This window comes from Equus przewalskii, chromosome 3, assembly GCF_037783145.1.
Source record: "Equus przewalskii isolate Varuska chromosome 3, EquPr2, whole genome shotgun sequence".
In the NCBI taxonomy this organism is placed as follows: domain Eukaryota; kingdom Metazoa; phylum Chordata; class Mammalia; order Perissodactyla; family Equidae; genus Equus; species Equus przewalskii.
In genome coordinates, this window is record NC_091833.1 from 65763703 (window position 1) to 65775497 (window position 11795).

The 11795-nt window shown below is 33.5% G+C and overlaps 1 pseudogene; it reads left to right on the forward strand.

Annotated features, from left to right (window-relative positions):
- Positions 1–1975: 1975 nt before the first annotated feature.
- On the forward strand, positions 1976–10573 carry LOC103562728 (UDP-glucuronosyltransferase 2B31-like; annotated as a pseudogene).
- The last annotated feature ends 1222 nt before the right edge of the window (positions 10574–11795 follow it).

Sequence of the window (11795 nt, forward strand, 5' to 3'; positions counted from 1 at the left end):
AAAATCAGTTTAATACAACTCAATAGCAAAAAAAACAAAGAATCTGATTTAAAAATGGGTAGAGGATCCGAATATACATTTTTCCAAAGAAAGTATACTGATGGCCAACAGGTACACATAAAAACATACCCCAAATCTCTAATCATCAGGCAAATGCAAATCAAAACCACAATGAGATATCATCTCACACCCATTAAAATGTCTATCATCAAAAAGACAAGAAATAACAAATATTGGAGGAGAAGTGAATAAAAATGAACCCTTGTGCACTGTTGGTGGGATTGGAAATTGGTGCAGCCAGTATAGAAAACACTATGGAGGTTCCTCAAAAAATTAAAAATAGAGGGACTGGCCTGGTGGTGTAGTGATTAAGTTTGTGTGCTCTGCTTTGGCGGCCCAGGGTTTGCGTGTTCAGATTCCAGGTACACACTGCTCATTAAACCATGCTGTCGTGGTGTCACAAATACAAAAAAAATAGAGGAGGATTGGTACAGGTGTCAGCTCGGGGACAATTTTCCTCAAACAAAAGGGGAGATTGGTAACAGATGTTGTTAGCTCAGAGCCAATCTTCCTCACACACACACAAAAAAAAATAGAACTACCATATAATCCAGCAATTCCACTTCTGGGTATGTAGCTATAGAAAACAATACACTAACTTAAAAGAGATATGCACCCTCATGTTCAGCGCAGTCTTATTTATAATAGTCAAGATATGGAAGCAACCTAAGAGTCCATCAATGAAAGAATGGATAAAGAAAATGTGGTATATATACAAATTGGAATACTCTCGCACAAAATAAGGAAGGAAATCTTGCCATTGTGACAACATAGATGGACCTTGAGGGTATTATGCTCAGTGAAATAAGTCAGACAGAGAAAGAAAAATACTGTATGATCTCACTTTTTGTGGAACCTAAAAAAACAGAGTATGTAAAAACAGAGAGTAGATTGGTAATTGTCAGGGGCAAGGAGGTGAGGGAAGTGGGTGAAGGTGGTCAAAGGGCACACACTTCCAGTTGTAAGATGAATAAGTTCTAATGATCTGATGTACAGCATGGTGAGTACAGTTAACAATACTGTATTGTATACTAGAAAGTTGTTAATTGAGTAGATCTTAATCATTTTGCAATATATAAGTGAATCAAATCATCGTGCTGTACACCTTAAACTTGCATAATGCTATGTGTCGATTATATCTCAATAAACCTGGAAAAGATTTTAAAAAATAAAACCAAATGCTAAAGTAGTCACAAAATACCACATAGTGCATAATTTCCTTGATATGAAATGCTCAGAATAGGAAAATCTATAAAACATAAAGAAGATTGAAGGTTGGCTAGGGCTAGGGAGATGCAGAAAACAGGCAGTTCGATCTAGAGGGTAGAGTTTCTTTTCAAGGTGATAAAGATGTTCTAAAATTTGTCATCATGATGCTTGCATAATTCTGTGAATATACTATGAACCATTGAATTGTACACTTTAGGCAATTGTGTGGTATGTGAATTACATGTCAAAAAGTAACAAAATAAATAAAACAAACCAAAATAAAAATCTCTTAAACCATCGTATCCCAGAAATTCTCATCCATCTGTATAATAAGTTTTTCTGTAATTCTTGTATCAATGAGGCTGCAGACACAACCCCCTCTCACTTACCACTATTCTTGACACTCTTCCAAAATATACTACATAAGATGGATGATTGACACATGAAAGGTCATGGACTCTTAGCTAGATGATGACACTTGTAATCATAAAACAGACATTAAACACATGTATACAAACAAAGTCATCCATATTTTGCTTTTTCCATTTGCTATTCAAATGCTCAGACTACTCATATAATGTATTTACTTTGAAGCATAAGAGTTACATTTTAATTTCCTAATTGATTTCCCCTTGGACATGAACATGAGCAATGGTAGAAGGGAATAGCAATTTGAAAAGAAGCAGTCTGTTCCACCAGGACGTCCATGAAATGGATTTCAGTTCTGCTGCTGTTACAGGTGACTCGTTACTTTAGACCTGGGAGTGGTAGAAAGGTGTTGGTGTGGCCCACAAAATACATCCATTGGATCTATATGAAGACAATACTGGATGTACTTGTCCAGAGAAGTCATGAAGTGATTTTTCTGACATCTTCAGCTTCCATTCTTATTGATCCCAACAAACCATCTGCTATTAAAATTGAGGTTTATCCTATACCTTAACTAAAGACGATTTTGAGGTTTTTTTCACATGGATGATCTCTAAATGGACATACGATCTGCCAAAAGATATATTTGGACATATTTTTCACTAATGTAAGAAATCTTTTGGGAATATTCTGATTGTATTTAAAAGTTCCATGAAGTTGTAATTTTGAACAGGAAAATTTTGGCAAAACTACAAGAATCGAGGTTTGATCTTATTCTCGCAGATGCCATTGGACCCTGTGGTGAGCTGCTTGCTGAACTAGCTACGTAGAATACCTTTTGTGTACAGTCTCTGCTTCTCTCCCAGTTATACAATTAAAAAGTATATGGACGACTTCCATTCCCTCCATCCTATGTGCCTGTTATTATGTTAGAATTAAGTGATGAAATGACGTTCATGGAGAGGGTAAAAAATATCATCTATGTGCTTTATTTTGACTTTTAGTTCCAAATGTTAAATGAGAAGTGGGATTGGTTTTACAGCAAAGTACTAGGTAAGTCATGTTTTAAGTTGATATCTTGAAGTCCTAACTTACGTAGAGCTTTGAAGGCTAGTTTGTATAAAGTCAGGGAATGCAGTTTTTATAAGTGAAGTGATGAAATAAAAGTATAAAACGATCTTTCAACTTCACAAATATTATGGAAAGGCTTATACAGAGACAGTTTGAACCCTGTGGTCCATTATTTGTACAGGGAACTCCAAGAACTCAAAAACCACAAATCAAAGCACTGAGGATTTCTTGAAGCAATTACATTTCCATTCTTTCATTGTTGGTTTGCAATATAATTTATTTTTAAATTTTTTTCTTGGTAAAATGTTTTATTCTACCTTTGTTGTTTATTAAATGTAGGATCAAAATACTACCCATCACATACTTGATTTTTAGAAGAGTTTTAAGTTCACAGCAATATTGATTAGAGATTTCCCACATAACCCCTGATCCCATGCGTGTGTAGCATCCCCATCGTCAAGATCTCCCACCAGAGTGGTACATTTGTTACAACTGATAAAATTGCATTAACACATCATTATCACCCAAAGTCCATAGTTCTTGGTGTTGTACATTCCATGAGTTTTGAAAAATTTATAATGATGTATGTCCACTATTATTATACTCTACAGAGTAGTTTCATTGCCCTACAAATCCTCTGTGCTATGCCTATTTCCTACATTTACATTTTACTATACTTTCTTTTCATCTTTATAAGAGGGCATTAGAAATTTTACTCACCATCTTGATCAAAGCAGACATCTAGATTGAAGAGTTACATATTTTTAGCACAACTGTCTATGGAGCATTGAATAATTGTTTTCTACTTGTTTATCAGTTTCCTTATTTAAAAATTGAACTGTTTTGCCATATTACCTGAAGGATTCTTTCACAATGGACAGTTACAGTGGCTCAATCCCAGACTCAGGAAACTATAATTTGAGGTTTCTCATGATTACACATTTTTCTCATGAAGTGCTTACTCTATTTTAAAGGCCTAAAATCTTGTTGAAGGATGGACATGCATACTATTACTCTATATTGTCTTATGACTGTCTTTCCTTAAAGACAAACTGAGCCAAAATTAAGGGTGAACACATCTATTTCCATATTTTATGAAAATTTTTCAACTGTTATTTGCAAATATTATTTACTACATAGATATTACTAATTTCTTAACATGAACCAAATACAGCAGTTGGTACAAGCAATTGACCCATACTCTCAAAAACCGCACAGTTTACTTGGAAAATCTAGGATCAACAGAATAGTTTGCTAAATTGTAGAAACTAGACTGAGTACTATAGAGAAAGTTGTTTCCATTGGTTTGATTGTGGGGCTTAAATAATTGTTTATATTTGCATCTGTTACTTTTGCAACTTTGCAGAGTAAACAAATTCATGTTTAATTCTTTAGTGACTTAGGTTTAATAAGTGTTTATGACTGTGAATGTATTGATGTGACATTGGACATAAAATTCTCTTACACTTTGTCTTTTATATATATATGTACAAACATATATATATATAAAACACATAAATTTTAAATGTATATTTGTATCATAAACGTGTATACATTTCTATTATCAAACCACAGATACTTTTAAACGTTTTTGGCTACATTATTCCAAGTTCCTTTCATGAAAGTACCTAGTATATTCACATTACAATGCTCTCATTTTCCCTACCTTTTGTTTGCTTTTTGTTCCTTCAGGAAGAACCATTACATTAGCTGATTAATGAGGAAAGCTGAGATGTGGCTCATTTGAACCTTTTGGGATTTTGCATTTCCTCTCCCACCCTTACCACATTTTGAATTTGTTGGAGGACTTCACTGCAAACCTACCAAATCCCTGCCTAACATAATCTATCCCTGTTTGTTATCTTTGCTTTGCTTTGAGGATCTTCACCAGTATTCTAGCTTAAAAGGAAGACCATTATTCAATCATAGGAATGTGTACCCCAACAATATTTACAGCCAAATCCAACATTTATTTGCTGTCACTCCAGCACTTAGTTAATTCCTCATTTGAGATCCCAAGGTTTGGCATTGTAGAGAATAAAAGAGATTGCTTAGCCTATTAGAGCAGGTGAGTTCTACCATATACCAAGTCTGTACTAAATCTCAGTAAAGATCCCTTGAGCAACATGGTTCTCGACACCATAGTTGACTGACAAAATGAAGACAGAGTAAACGTACACTGCATACACAATAAGGATCATAAATCCTGCATATTTACTTTTAAATTTTAATTTTAAAGACAAAATAATTTCTACCACTAGTATCTGAAAACTGAACAATGTATAAAATTGCAAAAGAGCTCTGTTAGGATATAGAATGACATTCTTTATGAAGGAAACCAATAATCTCACGTTTAAAATTGATATCATGTCTATAAGATATAATTCAAAAACAAGCATCTTTTATTGAAATATTTAGTGACCTATTAAGGTATCCTGTTTGTCTACCATTTGATTGGCTGCAACATAAACTGAGATATTATTCAAGGGTTAACTCAATATCAACTTTGATTGCAAAATATTTAACTTTCACAAGGTCCCAAGTTTGAGGTAAAATTTGTAAAAGTTCTATTCAATATAACCCCATTGAGTTTTTTCCCCGGATTTATTGCTGTGTAATTTACATACAAAACTGTAAGATATTTAAAGTGAATATCATGATGATTTGATATACATACACATTATGAAGGGATTCCCTTCGTGTACTTAACACCTCCATCACCTCATATTTTTATCTTTTGTGTGTGTGTGAGTACATATAAGTTTTATTCTCAGCAAACTTCAATTATATAATACAATGTTAAACTTTAGTCATGTGTCTTATAACATTTTGGTCAACAAAAGACTACGTAAATGATGGTGATCCCATAAGATTAGTACCATATAGCCTAGGTGTGTAGTAGGCTATATCATCTTGGTTTGTGTAAGCACTATCTATGATGGTGCCACAACTACAAAATTGCCTAATGACCTGTTTCTCAGAAAATATCCTTGTTGTTAAGCAATGCATGTCTGTATAGTTACCAGATTATACATTAGATCCTCACATCTTATTCATCTTATAGATGAAAGTTTGTACTCTTATACCAACCTCTCCCTATTTCCTTCATCCCCTAGCTACTGGCAACCACTTTCTCCTCTCTTTTTCTGTTTACCCTTTATTTTTTAGTTTCCACATGTAAGTGATAGTATGAAATATTTGTCTTTCTTTGCCTAACTTATTTAAATTAGCATAATGCCCTCAAGGCCCATTGATGTTGTCACCAATGTCACAATTTATTTCTTTCTCATGGCTGTATAATATTCCATTGTGTGAGTGCTTGTGTGTATATATACATATATATGATCTATTCATCATTTGACAGACAGTTTGATTTCATATGTTGGCTATTATCAACAATACTGCAATAAACATGGGAGTGCAGATATTTCTTCGATATCCTGTTTTCATTTTCTTTGGATATATACTCAGAACTGGGATTGCTAAATCACGTGGTAGTTCTATTTTAATTTTTTGAGGAAACTCCATACTGCTTTCCATTGTGACTGTACCAATTTACATTCTTATCAACAGTACACATTCTTTCCAAACTTATCTTTTGTCTTTTTGATGATAGCCTTTCTAACAGGTGTGAGGTGATATCTCATTGTGGTTTTCATTTGTATTTCTCTGATTATTAGTGACGCTGAGCCTCTTTTCATGTACCTGTTGGCCATTTGTATGTCTTCTTTGGAAAATGTCTACTACGATCTTCTGCCCATTTGTTTAATCAGGTTGTTTGGTTTTTATTGCTATTGAGTTGTGTGAGTTCTTTATATCTTTTTGATATTAACCACTTACGATATGTGATTTCCAAATTTTTTCTGCCATTCTGCAATTTGTCTATTAATTTTGTGGATGGTTTTCTTTATTGTACAGAAACACTTAATTTGAGGTAGTCCCATTTGTTATTTCAACTTTTGTTCCCTGTGCTTTTGGTATCTTACTTAAAAAAAATCATTGCCAAGACCAATGTCAAGGATTGTTTTCTTTCTGATAGTTCATTGTTAGCACATAAATATGCAACTGATTTTTGTATATTGATTATATATTCTGGAAATTTACTGATTTTTTAAATCAATTCGAACAGGTTTTTGGTGGAGTATTTATGATTTTCTATGTATAACGTCGTGTCACCTGTAAATGGAGACCATTTTACTTCTTATTTTCCAATTTATTTTATTTCCTTACCTAAGTGCTCTGGCTAGGGTTCCAAATAGTATGTTAAATGAAAGTGGAGAGGGTGGGCATCCTTGTCTTGTTCCTGATCTTAGAGGAGAAGCTTTCAGCTTTTCACCATTGAGAATGATGTTAACTGTGGGCTTGTCATAAAAATCCTTTATTATGTTGAGGCACATTCCCTCTTTACATTCATCAGGAATATTGGCTTATAATTTTCTTTTCTTGTACTATCTTTGTCTGGTTTTGGTTTCAGGGCAATATTGGCTTCATAATGTAATTTCATCAACCCTTGCCCAGATTCCACAGAAAATTAGATAAAGTTCCTTTATAGTGGGCAACTACTTAATGAGTCTGCTAAGTCTGTACAGGGTTCAATTGCATAAATTTCCTGCATGGCATGTCACCCATCATGATAGCTCTGATTTGTTTCAGACCTAAGTTCAAATCAAAATATACCTTGCAGGTGCTAAATTAGTGCAGAGTGTTTTCTGATTGACAATAACTTTGGCATCAGCATTGGGATCAGAATGAAATATATTACAGAAGTGCAATATAAAGTTTGATATTATAATGGTATTGTGGGTAGCTACCGAAATCATCAAATTTTGCCTTGTCATCGCTCCTTTTCTTTACAGCATTCCTGAGAGCACTGTACGCACTGCAGGTGTTATCAGAAAGGAGTTAAATTTTAACAGTAAAGTTAAGCAGGAATTGATAACAATCTGAAAGACATCATGCAGTTTCGGCTTGCCACGTAATCCAGGTCTCCTTTACTTCTCCTAAATTTTGGAATAGACCTAGTCAGTGTACTTTACATGGGGCTATTCAGAGATTGGATAGCCAGGGCTCATCAACCTGCCTCTATGTATCCAAGCCATCCATGATGATTCAGAAAAAGAGAAACCCACATTCCCTGGTGGACTGGGCCCTATAAAAGTGAAGGAGGAAGACAAATACAAAAGCAAGGAGATGGGTCTACCCTTAAGGTGATCCTACCCTTTAGAAAGTGTGAGCCAAAAACGATGCTGCTTCTAATCCATCAGAATAATAGCTCCTTCCAATTGAGGGAGGAGTTGGAGAGACAATGAGTCAACTAGAAGCAAGCTTAGTATGAGAAAGTGTCAGATGCCGCCCTCGCCATAGAACATGGTAGTAAATTATTTTCCAATATACAGAATACATCTGCAGCCTTTGGGTATTTGTGAACTACTTTTTAGTTTCTTAACTGATATAGTTTCTGATTATCACCCATGCTATTTTTTGCATAGAATATGAAGTTAAGTTTCACATAGCAGGTAGATGTTAACCACTTATAAATTATAATACGATTTATGTGGATTATTAAGGAATTCCAAAATTAGCATCTATTTTGGTCCTGGGCATGGAAATTGCTTGACTATAGGTCCCCTATTAATCAATGCTGTCAATGCTTTCTAGTGTATTATTGAAGTGTTAAAAGACAGTTGAATAAAATTTAGCATCATCACAATTTTGGAGTTTTTCAAAGAGCTATATTGTTATCTATGAAGTGTCAACAGGCTCTTCTTTTCTACATGTAAACAATTTCCAAAACTAGAAGTAGTAATAATACTCTAGATTCATGGGAAAAACTTACCTCTTCTAATTTTTCATGAAAGTAAGGAAAATAATTAGTAATCTAAAGAAGTTGAATGTATTTACTAAGAGAAGATTATATATATTAATAAATTTATTAACAAGCAAAATTATTTCTCATAAGTATTTCATTTCATAGATTAACGTTTTTGTAAATCAAAGATATAAAACTCTAATAAAATAACTTATGGAACAAGTGGATATAAGTAAAGTCCTGTAACACTTAAAAATATATAGGTTAATATTACATTGGAAGATGAGAGCAATTATAATTAATAGATAAAATAAATGTGTGAATCACAGTAATTTTCTACTTTTTTATTCTAGAATTATAACGACTGCCTAAAAATTTCTTAAATATTTCCTGATGGGCAATCTCATTTGTATAACCTGTACGTGTGAAACATCATGATGGCATTCATACTGGATTGAATATGAAAATAAGCACAAAAAATGTGGGTATTCCTATTATATTAGTGTTTTAGCAGTACTTATTTTTAACATCTCTTGTCCTTATTACTTGTCTGTCTAAAGAAACAATTTTATCTAGATTATCTCTTAATTTTTTTTTGGAATCCAAACCTGCTATAATTTTGAAGCATGACTCAGGGAACACAGCATTTTCTTTACCCTAACAGGTTACATGGAGATTTGATAGCAAGAAACCAGATAGCGTAGGATCAAATACTCAGTTGTATAAGTGGATCTTTCAGAAAAGCATTCTTGGTATTACTCTGGAAAACAAAAACTGAAAACATGAGCAAGAGCTGAGCAGAGTAATAATATTTCAACAGGAAAAATCTTATTGAACATTTATTACTGAAAAACTCAAAAATAAAATTTAACTTCCTTATATTTATTTTCTAATCCTGGGGGAAAAGAATAAGATATAACAGTTAGCATTTTATCATACACAACCTCCTTCCTTATGACCAGAATCAAATGATCTTTATTTCAGATGCAATTACTTTTCATGGAGAATTTTTCAATAACTAACTGGAATTTTGCTCTATTTCCTAGTTCTCCAACTTTATTTTTATCTCTCCTCTTCTGTATGAGCATTCAGTACCACTAAGAAATTAAAGCCCCTCTTTTATTACCAGTGTCTCAACATTTTCTATAGGAAAATATCCATGCTCTTTTTCATGAAGTAATAAAATATTTCATAAAAAATATGTATTCTTTCCTTCCTCTGATTCCAGAGCCACTCCTGTCACATTTCTGCTGCCTTGACACCCGACGTTTTAAACTCAGTCAGTGACTTCACTATTTTTTTAAGAGAATATGTTCTTTTGTTGTTTCTCGGCAAAGCCCCAGTGCATACTTGTATATCATAATTGTAGGTCATTCTAGTGCTTCTATATGGGATGCTGCCATAGAATGGCCTGATGAGTGGTGTGTAGGTCTGCGCCTAGGATCTGTATCAGAGAGCCCCAAGCCACAGAAGCAGAGCACACAAACTTCACTCAGCCATGGGCCAGCCCCAAGAGAATATATTCTAACACGCCATCTCCTCTTCTTTTTTTTGCATATGCCATTTCTTTTACCCAGAATGTTTTCTTTCAACTGGTCCACCCAGGAATCTTGTATTCAGTTTTCAAGTGACGAGTATCACACCAATCTTTATTTACCTCTTCAGCAAACTTAAGTGCTTCTTGATCTGAGACCTAATTTTAACGTGGTTTCATTAGTATAATAATATGTTGTTTAGAATACACTGCCTCTTTCAGTGCCTTGTATTGTCCAAATCTCATTTTATTTCTAAGAATTAAAATTAATAATTTGCTGAAATTCACTCAAACCTAGGTCATCCAAAAACTGAAGCCCTTATAACTCATGGTGGAACCACAGCGTCTATGAGATGATCTACCATAGGATCCCTATGGTGGTCATTTCTTTGTATGCGGATCAACCTGATAACATTGTTCACATGAAGGCCAAGGGAGCAGCTGTTAGACTGGACTTGAACACAATGTCAAGTACAGATTTTCTCAATGCCTGGAACACAGTTATTAATGACTCTCCATGAGTATCACGATTTTTTTAATAGTTAGTATTTATAGATAGGTTCTTTTGTCAACAGTAACTATGAGTTGCATCCCATATTTAAGAGACTAATTTTGAAATTATTAACATGATTTTACCAATCTTTAACCTGTTTTTATTTCCAACCAGGCATTTATTTTGAAGTTTCATTTTAACCCCATTGATTTAATGGGTAATCAGATACTGTAAGAAATTTTTATACAAATAAATGCAAAACTTATATATGTAATTGCAAAAAGGACATATTTTTAAAAATATGATAGCACCCATAGAATGAAAAAAATGAGGTATTTGAAGTTATATAAAATATTTCAATTCAGTACCCCAAATTTTTGAAACTATTAGTCTGTTTTTGCTCAAAAATTGATTTTTGTCATTATTATTTTAACATATTTTATAATGATATGTGATTTACATAACATAAAATTAAATGTTTAAAGTATAAAAATCAAATATATGTAATACATTACAAAGTTATGGACCCATCATCATAATCTAAATTTAGGACATTTTCATCAGCCCAAAAAGAAATCTTAAATGCCTTAGAAGTCATTCTCCATTCCCCCTGCCTCTGGCACCATTAAACTACTTTCTGTCTCTATAAATTACCAAGTTCTGGACATTTTATACAAATGGAATTATGCAATCTGTGGTCTTTCAAAGCTGGCTTCTTTCACTTTACATGTTCTTGACTTTCATCTACGTGGCAGTTTTGTATTGCTAAATAATATTCTATGGTATGGATATGCTACCTTTATTTGTCCGTTTATCAGTCCATTAATATTTTTGCTATTTCTGCATTTGGCTTTTCTGAACATTTCTATACAAGTTTTTGTGTGAACATATGTTTTCATTTCTCTGGGGTAGATATCTAGGAGCAGAAGTGCTGGAATATGTGGTAACTCTATGAAGAACTGCCAAACCTATGTCAAAGAAGTTTCACTATTTCACATTTTCACAGGCTATGTATGAGAAATCCAAGCTCTCCACATCATAGCCAACACTTATTATTCTCTTTCATTTTTATTATAGCAATCCTAGTGAGTACGAAATGGTCTATTCTTGTGGTCTGGATTTGCAGTTCTGTTAGAGCCACAGTTGCTGAGCATCTTTTCATATGCTTATTGGCCATTCATGTATCCTTTGGAGAGCAATGTCTATTTGAATGCTTTGACATTTTTTAAATTTGGGTATTTGTCTTCTTA